Here is a 21,880-nt window from a genome sequence, read left to right on the forward strand (position 1 = left end):
CAGCTCCCCACCTGCAGGGGGGTCACTTCACAGGCGGTGAATCAGGTTTGCAGGTGTCTATCTTTATTTCTCCCCTCTGTTTCCCTTCCCCTCTCGATTTCTCTCTGTCCTATCCAACAACAGAAATAACAACAACAATAACCACCACGACAATAAAATAGCAAGGGCAACAAAAGGGGAAAAAACAGCCTCCAGGAGCAGTGGATTCGTGGTGCAGGCACCAAGCCCCAGCAATAACCTTGGAGGCAAAAAAAAAAAGTTAAAAAAATTGATGTCTGCATAAAAATCCATTGCTATTTTAATTTAAAAAAGGAAAAGGAAAAAAAAAACCCCAAAACAGTACTTTATTCAAAATATCCCAACATGAGAACTCTTAAGGACTGTGTGTGTGTGTGTGTGTGTGTATGTGTGCGTGTGTGTGTGTGTGTGTGTGTGTATGTGTGTATGTGTGCGTGTGTGTGTGTGTGTGTGTGTGTGTGTGTGTGGTGGGGGATGGAGACAACTTGCTTTATATTTGGGTTTGTCTTGTATGCAGAGGACACAAACTAGGTTGAACATATGTGGTTAGCCCTCCTGCCACAGCATAACTACTTGGAGAGCTCGAATACCAGTTTAATCTCATTCATTTGTTTAGCATTTATGACTTTCCTAAAAAAAGAAAAAGAAAAAGAAGAAGAAGAAAGGAAAGATAAAAGGCTCGTGTGCAGCTGGGAAATAGCTCAGTGGGCAGGTTTTCATGCCTGAGGTTCCCCACTTGACCCCAGGACAACATGCACTGGAGTGGTACTCTGGCTTCTCTCTCTCTCTCTCTCATATATATATATATATATAGTAAGTGAAAGCTTTAAAGAACCACCTAAATGGTCTGCATGGCCTCTTGTTGGAATCCCAGAGTGTGACCAAGCACTTAACCTTCCCACACCTCAGTTTCCCCATCTACAAGCCAGGATACCACTACTCACCTCCCATGTGGTTGAGAAGATTCCGGGATTTAACATATAAATAGATCCACAATGCTAGGAGAACATGATTCCAACTGACAGATCCCTGTTGTTGCAGTGCCCTGGATCGATGTGGTGGCTGCACCCCCCCATATGCCCTTTCTATACCCTCCCCCAATTCTAAATTAGCTAGAAATCTAAAACACACCGAGCTCCAGAGCTAAGAAGTGGACTGTGCAGGGGTGCTGCTTGTTTAAAATGCTTAGCGTAGTGCCTGGCACATAATAAACGCTGTGCACATGTCAGCCATTTATCATGATCATTATTATTTAATGTGCATACCTCACCATCCTTAACCACTGGGGCAGAAATGCAGAGAATCGCACAGCAAGAGGCTGTGACACACCCGCCTCAAAGGCTGAAGTGAAGAGGCAGCATGGGTGGAGATGTGATGAAATGAGAGAATTACATGCAAAGCCTTGCAGGGATGGAGCCATTTACTAAATGCACAGGAAAGGGACCTGGTCTGAGTCATGTTAACAGAGTTCTTCTGGCCATGTGTAGGGGAGCCCAGGAATAGGGGAGGAAGCCCCTGGTGAGGTGCCTTGTTCAGGCAGGATGTGGAGAGGGGAAACAGGTGATCTGAAACTTGTTCTGAATAGGTGGTACTGACTGTTGGTATGAGTGGACTGGACTGATAGGGTGGGGGTGAGTCTAGGGGAGAGGGGTGGAGGATGGCCCACAGGTTTGGGCCTGAATGTCCGATGAGCAGTCAAGATGTTGGACTGAGAATTGCCAGAGTGGAGGGTCCTGTGGGAGAAGGGGATGGTGGTGTGAGGATTTATGAATGCAGCTTTCGGTCTGGGACATGTCAACTGGCTCTCAGACGACCTCCTGAGAGAAAAAGACACCTGCAGCACTACTCCACCACTTGTTAAGCTTCCCCACCCCTGCAGGTGGGGACCAGGGCTTTGAACCTGGGTTCCTGCACATGGTAATGTGTATGCTCTACCGGGTGTACTGTTAAAACCCTGTCTAATGATGTATGACTGGACCCTTGCGACTTGGCATTTGGTTTCCAATGACAACATAATACAGAGAGCCCAGCGGAGCAGCACCACGGCTACTTCTCATGGATGTGGGCACATGCAGGTGAAAAAGTGACTCCGCTGATCACGTGGGTAACCGTGAGAAGGGTAATGTGGTTTTAGGATACATGGATCTAAGTGAGGTTGTGAATCCAACAGCTTCTGTAAGATTCTAATTTATATGCTGCAAAAATCAAGAAACTGAAGAATGTAAATGGGAAGTTGATGTCATCTATGCCCCTAAACATTTTGTGTGGCCCCTGAAACTTGGAATAAAAAAGCTTTCCCTTTGGAAAGCACCTCATTTTGGGACAACATATATATATATATATAAATAATAAAAACTCTGGAAGGAACACACCAGTTTGGGAAAGTGATTATATTTGGAGGGTGTGCTCTGGTTTCTCTTTTAACACCAAGGATTATTTTAATCAGAGTGTCAACAAAACAATATAAGCTTTATAACATGAAGTTCACTCAAGGACATAATAAAGTATTAGTTCTCACCCATGGCCACACCCTGGGAACATCTGGGGAGCTTCAAAACACACACACACACATACACACACACACACTCTCTCTCTCTGTCTCTCTCTCTCTCTCTCTCTCTCCTCACTCACTCACTCTGATTTGCTCTGAATGATTTGGCTGGACTGGGGTTCAGGCAGGTGTTGGGGATTCTTAAAGTTCCCATGTGATTCCAGTGTACAGTAAAGAAGAGATTCCCCAAAGCAAACATTTTCTGAAGAGCACATTACTATCTTTTAGAAACTAAAAAGGCTTCATTATTAAAGAAGCAAATAGTAATATACAAATGTGCACCATGACATTCACAAGAGGAAGACCTAGGAGAAGACACCTGAGTGGCATTCCTTCTCTCCAGCAGCTGTGCCATCAGCAAGCCCTGCTCACTCCATCTCCTCTGTCCCCTCCTTACCCCGGTCTTGTTTTCTGTCATCTTTCGGAACTGTGGCAGCAGCCTCTTCCACCAGACTCTCTTGATAGCTCTGTAATTCACTGCTTTGGGACACAGAGTTTGACTAAGTTTCTGCTCTCTACTGTGATGGTCCTGTGTCCCTAACTGCCACCCTATGGTCCATGAGAGGGACCTGCCTTAAGATGAAGGCACAGAGCAGTTGCAGAATGAACCTGCGGCCTAGATACCATTGCTAAGCTGCCGCACCAGCAGCCCAGAAGGTGGCCTATGGAACACTTGAACTTGAGCTGAGGAATCACTCCTTTCCCGATAGTTTCAGTCAGCACAAATGGGACCTTCTGCTACTTATAGTCAAAAGCATCCAAGCCATATGCTTTCTATTATACTACTCTACTTAAAGCTTTTACGTTTTGTGACCATGTCAGGTAAAGTGCTCTCATTCTTCTTGTTTATTGTCTGACTCCCCTCTTTCAGACTAACAACTCCATGAGAAAAGGGACATTTGCCAGTCTTCTCCAGTGCCACGTCCCTGGAATGCTACCTGCCACACAGCAGGGACGAAGCATCTGCTGACAGAAGTGACTACGGTCATTTCATTCTTTCTACAGGTCCCAAAGGCAGGTGACACCAATACCAAACTCCTCCCCAGAGCCGAGGAGTCTCTGCATGGGCAGTACTCACCCACCGCTCTCCTCACTTATGACCCTGCAACAGCACTGGCCTCCTTCCTGTTCCTTCTGCAGCTCCCACATCTGCCTGCTGTGACCAGGCCAGGTGCTGCTCTCTGCACCCCCGTGCAGCTCCCAGGGCCCAGCTCTCTGTGATTTTGGGGGTAGGTGTCCAGTTTTGGGAGTGAGCTGTGGGCCTTGGCCATGTGAGGCTCCAGTTTCCTGGTCCTGGGACCCTGCTCAGCTTGGGTTCCTGAAGAACAAGGTGAAACAGATGCCACCCACCACCAACAACTCTGTGTCCTGAGTAAGATCTGCTGTATTCAGGTTGCTCTGTGACTGCGAGAGGCAGAGGCGACTGCCATCACAGACTGGGATGTAAGGAACAAGGCAGTGGGCTCCAGCTGCAGTCACCGAACTTCTGTGAAAGGATGAGAAGAGGGCGATGGAACCAAGACTCCCTGGGGAACCACCACTTTCAACTCCTGGGGCCGCAAATGAAAGGGCCCCTGGGCCTCTGTTCCCATCACACAGTGCTCACCTCAAAGAGCCTCTCCACAGTCCTTGGGGAATCACAGCTGAGACTCAGTGTCCGCCCCCACCCCCACCCCCCACCGGTGACAGGAGTCTGCTCAGAAGCCAGCAGCCTCCGGGAAGGCCCTATTAGATGGAAGAGGCTGAGAGTGTGGGGCTGCTTGCAGGGCCTGGGATAATTCAGGCTGACAACCTTCCTGAGAAATCACCCACTGGGGTGCTGGCCGCTAGGTTCCAGCTTAGAGAATAAATCACGCTGTCAGCTCTAATTTGAGGCCCAGTGGATGGGCTGAGCGGAGCATCCATGCGTTCTGGCCACAGAGGTCAAGAGCGTCTTGCACAGCAGAGACAGGTGCTGCAAGGCCTGGGGATGGGATGGAAAGGGGAAAGGGCATCCAGCAGTGGGCTTCTACTACAAATCAAAGGAATTCCCTTCTTCTCCTGGGAAATTTCTGGCCCAGACCTCAGCCATCAGCCTGATCATGTAGGTCCAGGGTCAGCACACACAGGTGACGGACAGACATTCAGTGCTCGTTATCTTTATCTTATGGGCTAGAGGGTGACTGAGCCACCTAGTTCCCAAGGTGCAGAGTCTCAAGAACGTCAGCTGCCACCACCAATGCCATTGTCAGCTACTTGGTGGTTACTCTGTGGGGCATTCTCCTGAGTGACTGGAATCCATAATCTCATTTTTTTCCAAAGCACTTTTGGAGGAAAAGGAAGTACTGGGGTTGGGCTCCCTCGGGGCTTGTTGGTAACTAAGTGAGACTAGAACCGAGGAGGCTATCGGCTCCTACCATGTGTCAACCTATGTTTCTCTTGCCTGAAGTCGCCAACAGGGCAAGGTTGCTCCTCTGGGGAGTACCATGGGTACTCCTACTGGAATCTCATTACTCTGACCTGCTTTCCCCAAATAGTCTATTTATCCTGGAGAAAACCCCTCATTCTGGTGCCTAGTATATGACCAAGAACACAGGTTGGGCCCTGACACTGTTTGCTGGAGGAGGGAGGCCAAACTCCAAACTTTTATGTGCCTATTATGAGAGAGAGAGGGACAAAGAAAGAGAAAGAAAGAGAGAGAGAGAGAGAGAGATGCTCACAGGCAGGGAGAGAGAACAGACACCCCAAGACCAGAGCACCATGATAGAACATACTGTGCTAGGGATCAAACTAGGGACCTCAGGAATGCAAGTCTGATGCTCTGCCAGTTGACCCCTCTCCCCAGTCCACCCTAACTTCAAACTATTACGGAGGAAGGGGATGAACTCCACAAAAGAGGGTTTTTATTAATAACCGGGAAGGGGAGAAGAAGAGGCAACTGCTCTTTCATGACTCGCTGTTTCTCTTTCCAAACCCACAGCTGCTTCCAGGAGACCTTCCTGACCTTCCCCATATACCCCTCCCCACCCCCGTTCCCTGGCTGGGTTTGGCAGCTCCCCTGGGCTCCACCACCAGGTCCTGGCCATACTGTGAGGGTCCCACCCACCCCCTCTTCACCACAGAACTGGCATAAGAACAACAAAGCTAAGTGACATTTCATGCAGTGGTGGTACAGACTCATGTTTTTCTCAGAAAAAAAAAAATGAAGTAAAAACTGTGCTGGGGAGGTGGCTTGGTGGCAGAGTGTAAGGCCCTTGACACATAAGTAAAAATGAATGGATGGATGGATGGATGGATGGATGGATGAATGAATGAATGAATGAGGGTTGAACTGACTGGCAGGGCTCCAAGGCAGCAAAACAGGGAGCCTCATCTGGAGCAAAGTCAAAGCACAGGTGCAGGATGTTCAGAAAAGGGAGGCCAGGAGAGCTCTTCTTTGCCATTTTGCAAGCCCTGAAGGGCTGCCAGGGGGAAGCAGCATATGGTTGATGCTACTCATCAGAACTGGGTCAGAACAGTGGGAGGTAAGTTCACAGAGGCTGATGTGCTTCATAAGAAAGATAGCAAAAACTTCCCTGAAGCAGACACGCTGTCACAGTCCTCCCTTGTTGGAAAAATTTAAGCCGTGACCACATAAGCTGGCTGTCAAGGACCACCAGGACCTCTTATAAGACTAGAAATTAGTGGTCTGGGAGGTGGGGCCAGTGGGTGAAGTACTGCATTCTCAAGCAAGAGATCCCAGGTTCAATCCTCAGCATGGCATGTGCCAGATCATGCTTCTCTCTCCCATTAAAAAATGGGGGTGGGGTGAGTGGTAGTGCAGTGAGTTAAGTGCACATGGCACAAAGCACAGGGACCGGCTTAAGGATCCCGGTTCAAGCCCCTGGCTCCCCACCTGCAGGGGAGTCGATTCACAGGCAGTGAGGCAGGTCTGCAAGTGTCTGTCTTTCTCGCCCCTTCTTTGTCTTCCCCTCCCCTCTCAATTTCTCTCTGTCCTATCCAACAACAATGACAATAATGGTAACAACAACACTGATGAACAAGGGCAAGAAAGGGGAAAAAAATGGCCTCCAGGAGCAGTGGATTCACGGTGCAGGCACCCAGCCCCAGCGATAACCCTGGAGAGAAAAAAAAAAAAAAAGACTACAAACAAGTGTCTGAGAGGGGTGTCTAGGGACACAGCATAAGGCTTTCTGCCCTGGATCCTCTATTTGACAAGTGGTTCCACCTTCTCTGCCTCAGTTTCTGGGTTAACACTAACCTGGGCAGCTGACAGCAGTAACTTCACGGAGTAGGCAGAAAAGACTGAGATCATGCATGGAAAGTGCCTATGGCCAGGTGTGCCACTGAGTCAGTGCCCATTAGTGTTAATTAGTATTGTTTCTCACCCCTTGGAAAAGTCTGGAAACTGCTGGTTGGTTAAGTAGATGGATACTATCTATCCATCCTCTGTTTCTCAGGCTTCCCCTGCTCAGGTGAGGCTAAAAAACTGAATGAAATTTCCAATGGAGCTGAGGGATGGCCATGTGACACCTCTATGGCCTGATTGGTATCTTCTGTGCTGCTGGAGTCCCCCCTGCACACACACACCCTGCCAGGAGCTGCAGCAGCAACCTGGCAACCGAGAGGAACAAGCCAATCAGAGAGGCTCCAGTGAGGCCATCACTCAGCCTCTGAACCAACGTTGGCAGCTGAGAACAGCTAAGTCCTCACTTAGAGTCGTTGATGGGCTCTAGGCAACTCGGACTCTAAGTGAAACCACAAATAATGAAACCAGGTCCTGGGATAATGTCATTTTGGTCCATGTCAGCTGGGATTGCTTTTCTCTCATCAATGTTACATTGAAATGCATTGAGGGAGACATGCCATTTGGGGACCTGATGTACCCTCCAAGTTAGCTGTGATGAGAGAGAAATCAATCCTTATTTGTTTAAGCTGATGTGAGCTGGGCGTCTGCTCTTGTGGCTGGAAGCACCCCATGTTCATGCATGCGCCCAAGGTCATCAATTGCTTATTTCAGTTCAGGTGCCTGGGTGAATGCTCCCGGAACAGAGGAGAAAGGGTGAAGGCTGACAGCGTGTACCAGGCTTCTGTGGCATTCCTCCCTTCGTTTTAGCTGTATTTATGTTCATCTGTACAAATCTCTAATATTTTCTTTATATTAATTCATATTTTTTAATATTTATTTTATTTATTTATTTATTCCCTTTTGTTGCCCTTGTTGTTTTATTGTTGTAGTTATTATTGTTGTTGTTGTTGTTGGATAGGACAGAGAGAAATGGAGAGAGGGAGGGGAAGACAGAGAGGAGGAGAGAAAGATAGACACCTGCAGACCTGCTTCACTGCCTGTGAAGCGACTCCCCTGCAGATGGGGAGCCGGGGTTCGAACCGGGATCCTTATGCTGGTCCTTGTGCTTTGCGCCACCTGTGCTTAGCCCGCTGCACTACAGCCCGACTCCCATATTAATTCATATTTATTTAACCACCCACCAGGGTTATCACTGAGGCTCAGTGCCCACATGAATCCATTCCCAGTGGCCCTTTTCCCTTCCTGTCTTTCCCTCCCTCCCTTCCTTTCTTTTCTAGTCTGAGAGACACACAGAGAGAAAGAAACAAAAAGGTGAAATACTTGCAGCACCAATCCATAGCTCATGGAGCTCCCCCCCCCTTGCAGGTGGGGACTGGGGCTTGAACTTGGCTCCTCACACATGGTAAGTGTGAGCTCTACTGCATGAGCCACCACTCAGTCCCTATGTTTATTTATTTATTAGTAAGAGAGAAAATTAGAGCATTATTCTGGCACACATTGTGCTGAGGACTAAACTCAGCATCTCATGCTTGCCAGTCCTGCCCTCTTCCACTGAATGCCCTCCCTGGCTGATTTTTTTTATATATATATAATTTTTTATTATCTTTACATATTGGACAGAGACAGTCAGAAATCAAGAGGGAAAGCAGGTGATAGAGAGGAAAAGAGGCAGAAAGACACCTGCAACACTGTTTCATTACTCACAAAGATTTCCCCATGCAGGTGGGGAGCAGGGGCTTGAAACCGGGTCCTTGCACTTTATAACATGTTTCTGGTTGCTGATTCACTTTCAAACTTAAATGTGTGTATACATGGAACTCTATATTAACACTAAAATAAAAACGGATGGGGCCGGGAGATCCAGTAGAGTTTATGCTTGACTATGTGCAAGGACCTGGTTTTAATTCCCAGCTACCACATGGGCACATCATGCAAAGTGGAAAATTAAGAGCAGTGGAGAAATGCTGTGGTGTCTCTCCTTCCCTATTCCCCACCCCACCCTGTTGCTTACATTCTATCTAGGGGAAATAAAAAAAAGGAGTCTTCCTGGAGAGGTAGAATCAGATAGTCATAAAGTTCTGGTAGCAAAACAAATAAAACAAAAATTCATCTTTTGCTAGAAAGAAAGGGTAAACACAATAAAAAACCAAAATATATTCATTTTCACATCATTAGAAATGACATGGTGCAACAGAACTTGGGTTTAGGAGCTATCAACAACTCTGCATTTAGTCTTTTTTTTTAAAAAAATTTTTAAATTACCTTTATTTATTTATTGGACAGAGACAGCCAGAAACTGAGAGGGGCGGGGGAGATAAGGAGAGAGACAGAGAGACACCTGCAGCCCTGCTTCACCACTCACAAAGCTTTCCCCCGCAGGTGGGGACCGGTGACTCAAACCTGGGTCCTTGTGCACTGTAACATGTGCACTCAACCAGCTGTGCCACCACCTGCCCCCTGCATTTAGTCTTTAATTGGGGAACACTTGGCAAGACCTGGCATTCCCACAGGGCAATGGGGGGGGGGCAGAGCTCACAAGAACTGCCCCTCAGAGAGGGAGTACTTTCACTTGCTTTTCATGTTGGCTGGTGGGAAGAATCAGGCTGGACACCTGCCTTAGCCCTTGTTTTGGGATTCCCTCCCAGAGGCCTTCCTGGCCAGCCCCAACTGCATCACTCATCTCCACAGCATGTCCCCAGCACTCACTTGTTCATCTGTTCAGATTTTTATTCCCTAACACAATGTCAGTTCCCACAGGGGTCTGACTTTTACTTATTTTTTTTCTGTTTTGCTCATTCCCAAAGCTCCGCTGCCTGGAACAGAACAGTAGGTGCCTGAATGCATATTTGCTGAGTGAAGGGGAGAAACAAAACCCCAGCTCCCCAATGTGCTGGCTGCCAGGCAAGAAAAATGCTGCTTCCCTGCAGTTTGAGAAGCTATACCAGGAATTCACTTGGAATCTGGGGCCTTTTATCATGATAGAAAGGAATGTGCTAGAAAGAAATGAAGATCTGAATCCCTAAAGATGTAAGCTAATAACAGAGAAAATAAAATAAAAAGAGGGAAGGGCACAGGCCTTCTTTCCAGAACTATAGAGACAATTAAATGCAGAAGGAATGCGATGGTGACACAAGTCACCATTAGGAAAATAACATAGGAGTAGCTTTCACAGGCTAACCACCCCATGAAACGAGTTCAAAATCAGGGAGTGGAAGCTTGAAGAGAAGTTGGCCTAAGTCTCAAAGTGCCTTCTCCAAGACTGGGGGTGGAGGCAGTAACTGTTCAGTCAAGAGGCCCAGCTGCTAGCACCTTACCCAGCGATCCAGGCTAATGTCCCCAGTGGTTAGATACAGGGATACCAAGGGCCCCTGGCATGATGTGCATGGCTACTGTGGCACTCAGTCAAGCAACGCAGTCAGGAGAAAACGTCACAGAGACCTGATTTGAGCCATTCTAAAAAACAAACAAAAAACCCCAAAACAAAGCTGTCCTCTTCCAAAGTGTCTAGACCACATAAGACAAGGAAAGATAAACTGCCCCAGGTTGGAGGGGATTAAGGCGACAGGACAGTGGGATGGAGTACAGGGGTCCAATAGTGGGTCTTGGGCCAGAAAAAGGGCACTGGCAGATAAATTCATGAACTTTGACTCTGGCCTGAAATACAGTTCACAGGACCACACCAAATGATGATTTCCTGGTTTTGACAGTTGTGCCACAATTGTGTAGGCTGGTGATGCCGGGGGAAGCTGGGTAACGGGTAGCTGTGCGAACTCTCCATGTGATTTCCATAACCTTTTATGCAAGTCTAAATTGCTTTTGAAAAAACAAGTCAATGGAGAACTGCATTGAGTGTGCTAACACCAGTCTTCGGGAGATGTGAGATTGTCCCCTTGTGATGACAATCTTGTAAATCTACATTTCCTAAGTAAAATGGGTTGGGGGGAGGAATTACAATACAAAAGGATTGTGCTAAGAAATATCATTGATAGAAATCTTTTTCAAAGAAATTGAAAAAGACACAAAGAAGTGGAAAGATATTCCATGTTCATGGGTTGGAAGAATTAACATCATCAAAATGAATATATTACCCAGAGCCATCTACAAATTTAATGCTATCCCCATCAAGATCCCAAGCACATTTTTTAGGACAATAGAAAAAATGCTACAAATGTTTATCTGGAACCAGAAAAGACCTAGAATTGCCAAAACAATCTTGAGAAAAAAGAACAGAACCAGAGGCATCACACTCCCAGATCTCAAACTGTATTATAGGGCCATTGTCATCAAAACTGCTTGGTACTGGAACATGAACAGACACACTGACCAGTGGAATAGAATTGAGAGCCCAGAAATGAGGCCCCACACGTATGGACATCTAATCTTTGACAAAGGGGCCCAGACTATTACATGGGGAAAGCAGAGTCTCTTCAACAAATGGTGTTGGAAACAATGGGTTGAAACATGCAGAAGAATGAAACTGAATCACTGTATTTCACCAAATACAAAAGTAAATTCCAAGTGGATCAAGGACTTGGATGTTAGACCACAAACTATCAGATACTTAGAGGAAAATATTGGAAGAACTTTTTTCCGCATAAATTTTAAAGACATTTTCAATGAAACGAATCCAATTACAAGGAAGACTAAGGCAAGTATAAACCTATGGGACTACATCAAATTAAAAAGCTTCTTCACAGCAAAAGAAACCACTACCCAAACCAAGAGACCCCTCACAGAATGGGAGAAGATCTTTACATGCCATACATCAGATAAGAGTTTAATAACCAACATATATAAAGAGCTTGCCAGACTCAACAACAAGACAACAAATAACCCCATCCAAAAATGGGGGGAGGACTTGGACAAAATATTCGCCACAGAAGAGATCCAAAAGGCTGAGAAACACATGAAAAAATGCTCCAAGTCTCTGATTGTCAGAGAAATGCAAATCAAGACAACAATGAGATATCACTTCACTCCTGTGAGAATGTCATACATCAGAAAAGGTAACAGCAACAAATGCTGGAGAGGGTGTGGGGTCAAAGGAACCCTCCTGCACTGCTGGTGGGAATGTCAATTGATCCAACCTCTGTGGAGAACAGTCTGGAGAACTCTCAGAAGGCTAGAAATGGACCTACCCTATGACCCTGCAATTCCCCTCCTGGGGATAGATCCTAAGGAACCCAACACATTCATCCAAAAAGATCTGTGTACACATATGTTCTTGGCGGCACAATTTGTAATAGCCAAAACCTGGAAGCAACCCAGGTGTCCAACAACAGACGAGTGGCTGAGCAAGTTGTGGTATATATACACAATGGAATACTACTCAGCTGTAAAAAATGGTGACTTCACTGTTTGCAGCCGATCTTGGATGGACCTTGAAAAAATCATGTTGAGTGAAATAAGTCAGAAACAGTAGGATGAATATGGGATGATCTCACTCTCAGGCCGAAGTTGAAAAACAAGATTAGAAAAGAAAACACAAGTCGAACCTGAAATGGAATTGGAGTATTACACCAAAGTAAAAGACTCTGGGGTGAGTGGGTGGGTGGGGAGAATACAGGTCCATGAAAGATGATGAATGACAGAGTGGGGGTTGTTTTGTTAAATGGGAATCTGGGGAATGTTATGCATGTACAAACTATTGTATTTACTGTTGAATGTAAAACATTAATTCCCCAATAAAGAAATAAATTATTTAAAAAAAAATGAGGTGACAACCCAGGTGACCAACAACAGATGAATGGCTGAGTAAGTTGTGGTATATATATAAAAAAAAAAAAAAAGAAATCTGGAGGGGTGGGCGGTGGTGCACTAGGTTGAGTGCACACACTACGACGCGCAAGGACTCACCCAAGGATCCCCCGGCTCCCCACTTGCAAGGGAGTCACTTCACAAGCAGTGAAGCAGGTATGTAGGTGTCTCTGTTTCTATCCCACCCTTCCCTCTCAATCTCTCTGTCCTGTCCAAAAATATCTTAAGAAATTTGGCCCCTAGAGACTGTCCCACAATCAAGCTAGCAGAGGATTATGAAGAGATCCAATAAACAAGAAAGGAGTCACCGTCCAGGTTAACTCAGAGCCCACAGTCTGAGTGATGGGTCCCTGGCAACTCCGTCAAGAGAACTTACTATCTGTGTTCAAAGCCTGGATGCCAGAACCTTCCACTCTCCCACTCTGCACACTGTTGGGGCCTCTCAGAGCTTCAAGGACCACACAATGCCTTTTTTCTTTGAGGCACCCATCTTGTCAAGCAAGATTCCTAAATGAGGACTATGTCACTATCAGCTAAATTACTTATCAGACTCGAGACCCACTCAGTCTAGCCACCCATCTCAAACAAAACAAAACAAAACAAAAAGACAGGATGACCACTAGTAGGAACCTCAAAACCTAAACATAACATGTTCAAAATTTACAATACATGAAAGGATAGAGTAGGTGTGGGTATTTTAATGAGGGTAAATGCTGGGACCACATTTCTGGTACAGGAAGAAACACTGCATACTTGCACAGAGGGGTGCTGGGGTATCCTGTACCTTGACTATGGTGACAGTTATTCAACTGCATGTATCTGTTCAGACTCAAAGAACTGTTCACCAAAGAGCAAATTTGGGCCTATGTAAATAAAGCCAGAGGGCCAGGGAGACAGCACAGTAGTTATGCAACAGACTCTCATGACTGAGGCTCCAGGATCCAAGGCTCAATCCATTACCACCATAAACAACACTGAACTGATTAAAAAAAAAAAAAAAAAAAGTCTGTCAGGAGCAGTGGAATCAAGCATGCACAAGGCCCCAGTGGGCAAAATAAAAACAAACTGAAGCAATGAATGTATGCTTATGAACAAAAGTCTCTGGGACATCCTACTGTCTGGGACAGTGGACAGCACTGTATAGTGTGATTCCTTTTCTTTCTTTTTTAAAAGATTTATTTATGGTGTGAAGAGAGAGAAAACAGAACATCACTGGCACAGGAAAGGCTAGAACTGAACTTGCGATCTCATGCCTGAGAGTTCAAAAGTTTATCCACTGCACTAGCTTCCAGGGCACTCCTTTTCACTGTACAGCAAACTAAAACCATCAGAGTGTGTGTGTGAGTGTGCGTGCACATGCATGAACATAAATAGAAATTTTCATGTCTGGGAAAAGGTCTGGCAGGATACCCACCAACGACTGACCATAATTATCCCTGAGAGGAGATGTCAGACTTGTTGGTGATGAGGGTGTTGGAGATAACGCACACAACAGTGAAGGAAATGTCCATCTGCCCCATGATATACTTTTTTTATTAAAAACAAACAAATGATAACAAAATAAGGAGGTTTATATGGACCAGTTAGTAAGTATAAGCAAACAAGGTCGCACTGTGCTCACCCTTAGTTTGTGCTGGCCACTAGAGCTTCTTCTGGTCCTAGGAGAGCCGGCGATCGTCAACAAAAACTGTGGAGAGAATGAGAGCAGGTCATGCTTTTGGATGACTTGAGCCTTCCTGCCATAGTAGCCATCTGCCAGCCAGGAATTCACGCCCTCAACAAATGAACACCTGCTCAGTACCAGGTACAGGGGACCAAGAAAGACATAGTCCTCAGGGAGCAGAAAGTCTCTGGGGGAGAGGGACAGGATGCAAACACAATCAACCACAAGTCACGATGGGAGGGCAGCTGAGAACTTTCCTCTCCATAACGGCCATTCAGTAATGCCTCCCACTCCTGATTCTGCTGCCAGGAACCCTCCTAGCAAAGAAGTGCCAACTCACTTTATGCTCGGGCAACACCGAGAAATAAATACTATTATGTTGCTGATGTTCCAGGTAAGGAAAGTGACGCAGATTGTGGGTGAGGTACCCACTGGCTGAGGCTGCTCTCAAAGCACATGGGTGCCACAGTCAACCCGGGCAGTCTGCTTGGCTCCAGACCACTTGGCTACACCACATTAGCACAGCGAACAAGACGGGGAGAATGCTTCCCCCTCTGCCCTGCCCTACCACTCCCCTGCCCCACTCCTGTAACTAACTCCAGGCTACCCAGAGGCCAAGGTCTAGCTCAAGGTCAGGCCTCCCAGGAAGCAAACCCAACAAGTAAGCTAGTCAACTTCTCAGAGTCCAGAAAGCAGGAAAGTAGGGGCAGTCTTATATCCAGGGGTTTCTGGAGAAATTAAAAGTATCTTCCTTCCCTCTCCTCTCCTCTCCTCTCCTCTCCCCTCCCCTCCCCTCCTCTCCTCTCCTCTCCCCTCCTCTCCCTTCCCTCCCCTCCCTTTCCTTCCTTCCTTTTCTTGCTTTTCTGACAGAGACAGAAATGGTGGGGGGAGATATCTACCTGCAGCACTGCTTCAATGCTTGTGAAGCTCCCCCCACTGTGGGTGAGGATCAAGGGCTTGAACGCAGGTCCGCACGTATGGTGTGCCATGGTCCAGCCCCATGTAAATGGGTCCTTTATCTCACTCATTCAGGGACCCATGTTGGCAATCTGGTGAAGAAGGGTTCGAACCCATCTCAGAATCACTTTTGTTTTTAATGTACAAACTATATTATATAAGGAAATTAATTTTATTCAGGTATGAAAATTCTGTAAAATGAGAGCAAATCAAAGATACAGCAATATAAGTGCTTCTTTATGACTGCTTAAATTATGAGATCTTGATGGGGCCTCAATAACTACAGTAATCTAGGGAGAGATGAGTGTAAATTAGGCTTTGCAAGCTTTGCCATAACTGTGAAGTGATATGAAAATATTTGTAATGTCCAGTAGTGACAAAGTCACAGGGGCCTCTCTTCCTCTCTTAGACAGAGACAGAGAGGCAGCAAAGCAGAGAGTGTGGGTGAGACCACAGCACCAAAGCTTCCTTCAATACTGTAGGAGTGTGGGCTCAAACCTGGGCCATGCACATGACGAAATACTGCTCTATCCAAGTGAGCTGGCTTGTTGGCTTGATATCATGATGTCTTAAGTTCCATCCAAAGACCCTAAGGGGGTCAGCCCATGGATCAGAGGTTAAGAATCTTCAAACCAGATCTCTGATAGAAAGAAAAAAGGTAGAATGGGTTCCCAGAGAAGGTGGCGGGGATGGGGTGGGTGAGAAGTCTGATCACGGATTCCGTTTTGGTCCACCCTACATACATTTCTCTTTCTGGGTCAATCCCCTAACCACTTTTGCCCACTCAGCCTGTGGAATTTCTGTGGAAATGAATGACTCCACCCATGGGGTGGTCGGAAATGGTTATACATTCCAGACCTGGCTAGTGGACTGACTCTTCCTTGTCCCTGGCCTCAGAGATGACACAAGATAAACCTGACATCACAGCCATGTTGTTCATAACCACCTGCCCCAATGCATGTGGGGGGAAAGAGATGGCGTGCATCTCCTGGAGACCAAAACCAACAACCGGAATGCAGAGCCAGGAGGGGAGAGGACATGAGGTGCTGGCAATGTCATGTGAGGTCCTGGATCTAGCCATACCTGAAGCCATCACACGTAGAATGTTCCTGGCTATAAATCCAAACATTTCCTTTTATGCCGGTTGACCCTAATTTCTATTTGTTTGCACAACCAAATGACTCTTCAACTAACAGAGAAGGGCAGAGGAGACTGCAATTTTCAATGATTCCCACAGCTCAATACCAAGTCACTTAGGAAAGCACAAAATAAAATTAGAAACAGTTACTATACATAGAAGCAGTACGAAAAACACACACACACACTCTCTTTAAAAACTCAGGAATAGCCTCCTGGGGAGCTGCTTTCCCTAAGCTGGTCTATAGAGCCCTAACAATTTTGGTTTTTCAAGGTGCTTGAGGGGGCTGGAAAGATCCAGAAGCAAGTAGAGGGTTTTCTTAATATCACAGGACTTCCAATTAAAAACCAAAAATTCCTGCGATGATCAGGAAGCCTCTGTAATAAAGCCCTTGTAAAAAATTTAATAGCTGCCTTTTAAGTTGCAGCGGAAATTGCTTTTCTGCCACTCTAACTCTCTCTCCCCCTTCCCTTCTCCAGAGTGATGCATGTGGCCTTTAACAGCACAGTGACACTGACAAGTCTCTCTGAGATGGGAATCTACTTCCGGTCAACTGGAGGAAGCCACCATGCCTGTCTGTCTGGGTCTCTAGCCAGAGATGAAGATGCAGTGGGGTTGTGAAGGTAGTAGCACAGGTAGGTTGCAGGGCAGGAATTCAGCCAGGGTCCCTGGTTGCCAGAGCCCACTTTACACTATGAAGCATAGAAGGCTGACCCAGGACTACCTCCACAACCCCAGCACATCCTCTAGAGCAGCTGCCTTGGTCTGTGTGTGGCACCCCTTCCTCTCACAGGGCTGAGCACCTCACGCACATCCCAGGGTTTATGGCAAGGAATAGAATCATCCCAGATGAAAGAGCCTGGGTGTGAGAAGGTCCTGGTCTGCCACCTTGGCTGAGTGGCTCCTTCCCTCAGCCACAGTGACTGGCTCTGAGGTACATGGTCTGCGCGGGCCCTGGAAATTTTGCTGGAATCACTGGGAGGAAAAGGATGGGATGGAAGACAGATGCTGCCAAGGCCAGGGTTTCTTTGTCACCTGGGATCAAGGGTGGGGGGAGAGAGAGAGAGAATCTGCTCTATGGAGAGAGAGAGAGAGAGAGAGAGAGAGAGAGAGAGAGGCAGGCTGCTCCAAGGAGGGAGAGAGAGAGAGAGAGAGAGAGAGAGAAAGAAGAAGGAGGAGGAGGAAGAGGAGGAGGAGGAGGAGGAGGATATTCCTGATGAGAATATTGAGTGTTGACTCTGTTCAGGTCATCTCTGGGATGAGCCCTGGAGACAGCACTTCTCTCAGCAGTTCAGGCTGATTTGAGCTGGAGAGGTTCTGGCACTCATGAGAGAATTCACTGATTAACAGAGCGGGAAGGGAGTTCAGGGAGAAATAGAGGGCCCCTCATGTTTAGGTGAGTATGATCCTTCTAAGAAGCTGAAAAATGGAACTATGTCATTTTTCTCTAAGAGAACAACAGAATTCTACAGAATGACTATCTCAGGATATCAAAGACCTCCAAAGCCTCTGCTTGTAGTAACTGGATGAAACAGGAAACTGAGGTTCAGTTGAGCCCCAGGGCCAGAGAGGGAGAGACAGGTCAATGGGCAGGGCGTGTGTCTTGTCATCATGAATGTGGCCCATCAGGTATGAGGCCCAGTGTTACATGGGATGTGCTTCTCACTGGCTCTCCATGGACCTAGAGGGGTGAAACTGTGCATGCATGAGGCCACAGCTCCATATATTCTCTCTCTCTCTCTCTGAACCTCATGCTTAAATAATGTATAGAAAGCTGAGGGATGGTTGGGGGCAGAACCAGGCATTTAAAGACTCAGTTTCATCTTGTAGTCCTTTATAAGTTTGGCCCCCTGGGACAGGTGACAGGTGACAGGTGACAGGTGAGGCTTCAAGACTCTATACCCATTTACCTATATTGGTTCCATTCCCACTTCCCCACACCCCATTTTATAAAGTAGGCTTTCAGGGAAGTGCCTGACCAAAGTTCCATCACTGCACACTCAGCATACTGAAAACCAAGCTCTTCCATGTATTTACAAACTAATTACCTTGGTTGTGGATTGGCACTGAAAGCCCAGGAAATAGGCACCATCTCTGTGACTCTGAGGTACTTGGGGGGGGGGGGGACAGCCAGCCAGGGTGTGCTTTCCTGTCCCTGAGTCTGGGCCTGACAGCCCCATTTAACCTCACATCGCCACCTCAAGCCATTCAGAAAGGATCATCTGATCACACTTCTCCGCTCACCTGCATCTGGCCCACTTGAGCAAGAAGAGTGGCTGATCAGACAGGTCAGAGATTAGGACTGTTGTTGGCATGGTGGCTCACATGCTGGGACCAAATTTAGCAGCTCCTTTCTCTCTCAGTGTCCAGAGCGGATAGTGAGCCCTTTCTCTGCTTTCTGTCTTAAATCAGGACACATGAATTGACCTCAGCAACCCTCCTACCTATGGTTATGGGGACAGGCTGGAATACAAGTGGCTCATTTGGACTTGAAGTGAGTAAGTACCTTGGGACCTTTTGCCAACTGCTGCAATGCACTTCCTGGGTTTTAGCAACATGTTACAGTGGGCCGGCCAGGACAGCTATGACTACAGTAGCTTGACGAGTCTCATCTAGAGATGCTCCTATTATCCCCACTACCATCCTGCCCTTGAAATAGTGACCTGGGAGAGTATGTGACCAATGAATAAAGAGACAGGACCTTGCCTGAGGAGACTCTGGGTTCTCCCGTCACCACCATATAGGAGCCTCTGACAGCATCCTGCAATTAATCAAGTCTTCTCTTGTGACCTGTATTCTAGGAAATAACATGTTCACATTTGGACCCTGGCTCTTTCATTGATTGATTTAGTTTACAGACAGGACTTAAAAGGTGGGTCACTGACTTGGTAGAGTTCACAGCTTCATCTCCCATACCTGTCACCCCCTCCCCCCCAGCCTCTGCATCCCCTCCCAACTCTTAAGAGAAGCCTCACAAAATAGGGTTTGGAGGATCCTTGAGGTGCCAGGACTACGGGGTTGTCCCACTCCAGTCTGATCCCCATGACTCCATGGCAGAGAATCTGCTCCAGGAACACACAGGAGGGTGCCAGAGCCATGTATATGTAGGTTGGAGAGTGAGGGGAGTTTTCAGTCACGGCTGAGGGCTGGGTGGACAGGGGATGGGATGACACAGTGCACAGTGGAGCAGGAGCTTTTTAAAGAACAGCTGGGAATTTCTTCTAAAGAGGAAGAGACAGTCACCTCTGTGACATCCTTTGCTTCCCCCGCTGACTGGGGCCCCAGGTTCCCTGTCGAGTTCCCAGACCCACGTGGCCTGATTGGTCGATTCTTACTCTGGCTGGAGGCGTGTGGGTTTCCGCTTTCGTTTTACTACAAGCCTGCCATTATTTTTGGTTCTTTCACTACCACTGCATTTAACCCTCACACCGACCCTATAAATTAGGGTCTACTAGCATTCCCAAAACAATAGAGGAACAGCATCATACAGCAGGCAGGTGGCAGGGAAGGCCCCAAATACAGTGGGTGTGACCCCAGAATCACCAACGGTGCCACCTCCCTAGCACCAGCTAGGACAGTGGGCTCTACCTTGAGCTCTGTGTCATCCCACAGACAACAGTTTCAGATGGATCACAGGCCTCAATAAAAAAGGTAACATATAATTGTGTTTAGAAGATAACATGAAAACAGATCTTCAGATGGAGGTGAGCCAAAATTTCTTTTTTTTTCTTTCTTTTCTTTTTCCTTTGGAGGCCATTTTTTTCTATTTTGTATTGGATAGGACAGAGGGAAATTGAGAGGGGAGGGGGAAGATAGAGTGGGAGAGAAAGATGAGATAGATACCTACAGACCTGCTTCACTGCTGGTGAAGTGACCCCCCTGCAGGTAGAAAGCCAGAGGCTCAAACCGGGATCCTCGCATGCAGGACCTTGCACTTCATACTATGTGCACTTAATCTGGTGCACTATTGCCCGGCCCCCTGGGCAAAATTTCTTATCAGGGATTTTGGCAAAGTGTTTGCTCAATCCACACATAAAACAGGGGTCAGATTTATTCACAGTCCTCTCATCCTTTGCCAGTCTACCTGGAATGTGGATGTGAGAAGGCTCCTTTTGTCCCTGGAATGCTATTCTGCCAGGATAGAAGGGCTGAGCTCTCTCGGAAGGGGTGTGTGTGTGTGTGTGTGTGTGTGTGTGTGTGTGTGTGTGTGTGTATGCCTTGTGATCATGAGGGGACAAGAGAAGGTAGTGAAGAAAGTAGTGACAATGCCATGCCAGGGACTTACTCCCTCCAGCTGATGAGTGAGTCAAGGATCTCCTAACGTGTTGAAGTGAGTACACCACTTGTACAGTCTGATACAGCTGAACACATTCTCAACTCAAACGCCTGCTGCAGTCAGGCTCCAGAACCCATGTGCTGTGCTGTCAGACCTGGAGAGTTTACAAATAGACATGAACTTGAAGTTGGCTCAGAAAGACTCAACTCCGAGATTAATTCTGCGGATAAAAGATCTCCATCAAGCATGGCTGAGAGAGACAGAAAAACACCTGCGTTACTTCTCAGAGGACCCGTTTTGGGGGCAGCCTTCTTTCTCTCTGGAGATTCCTCAAAGAGTAGTTAGGGAAATTTTTGGTTTTATTGATTATATTTAAAAGTATTTACTTATTCATTTATTATGAGAGGAGGGAGAGAGAAAAGAGACCAGAGTCCCACTCTGGCTTAAGGTAGTGCCAAGGATTGAACTTGTGGCATCTGGAATCTCGAGCATGTAAGTTCTGTGCTAACGCCTTGATCTATCTCCTAGGCCCTGAGACTAATTGTAAAGGCCAAACCAAGTGCACTGGTACAGCGGTACTGCGGTCAGTTGGCTCTGGGCTCATGGGCTGGGCAGGAAAAATCCAGCAGAGCTTGTGGATCTTTTTTCTTCCTGTCACCAGCCATTTGCTGGATGTGCCAACAGTTAAGCCCCTTCTGCAGCCTATAAAAACAGCCTGTCAATGCGGTTTCGACTGCAGGGTGCTTTTCCACAAAGCGCCCTCCAGATCCCAGTTAATCAGATGGAAGACAGAACAGTGGTCAACCTACCAAAATAGGTCAGGCTTTATTTTGTAAGCCTCTTATTCACGACATATTCAAAGGGAAGAATGAAAAAACAACATTCCTAACAGCAGGAGCATCAGTGGTTACTTAACTGTTCCATGCCTCAATTCCCTTGTCTATAAAATGGGGGCAATAACAGGGTAGTGTGAGGATTAAGTCCATTTCCCCATGAAATATGTTTACAGCAAGGCCTGTCATGTGGTAGATACTCAGTGAAGGTGAGCTCCCATTATTCTTTCTGTAGGAGACAAGGGGAGTCTTTTGTACTGAAGGTCCTTGAGAAGCTTTCTAGTCCAACCTTCTGGTCAACCAGAGAAAGACACTAGGTTTGAATTGGAATGAGCTGAAACTGGCTGCTACTGCCCAGGGAACTATGGGAAGGATCTGGGCTTACCAGGCGCTAGCACC

The 21,880-nt window shown here is 46.9% G+C and overlaps 1 protein-coding gene across 4 annotated transcripts in view; it reads right to left on the bottom strand.

Annotated features, from left to right (window-relative positions):
* The window catches only part of SIPA1L3 (signal induced proliferation associated 1 like 3), a 232,662-nt gene that overhangs the window by 125,146 nt on the left and 85,636 nt on the right, over positions 1-21,880 (bottom strand). For all 4 annotated transcript variants that reach the window (XM_060185878.1, XM_060185877.1, XM_007534451.3 and 1 more), the window contains exon 2: positions 14,236-14,301. The gene's annotated coding sequence lies outside the window, so the exon portion shown is untranslated. The remainder of the gene's footprint in view (positions 1-14,235; positions 14,302-21,880) is intronic.

The sequence above is a fragment of the Erinaceus europaeus genome, chromosome 2 (assembly GCF_950295315.1).
Source record: "Erinaceus europaeus chromosome 2, mEriEur2.1, whole genome shotgun sequence".
Taxonomy (NCBI): domain Eukaryota; kingdom Metazoa; phylum Chordata; class Mammalia; order Eulipotyphla; family Erinaceidae; genus Erinaceus; species Erinaceus europaeus.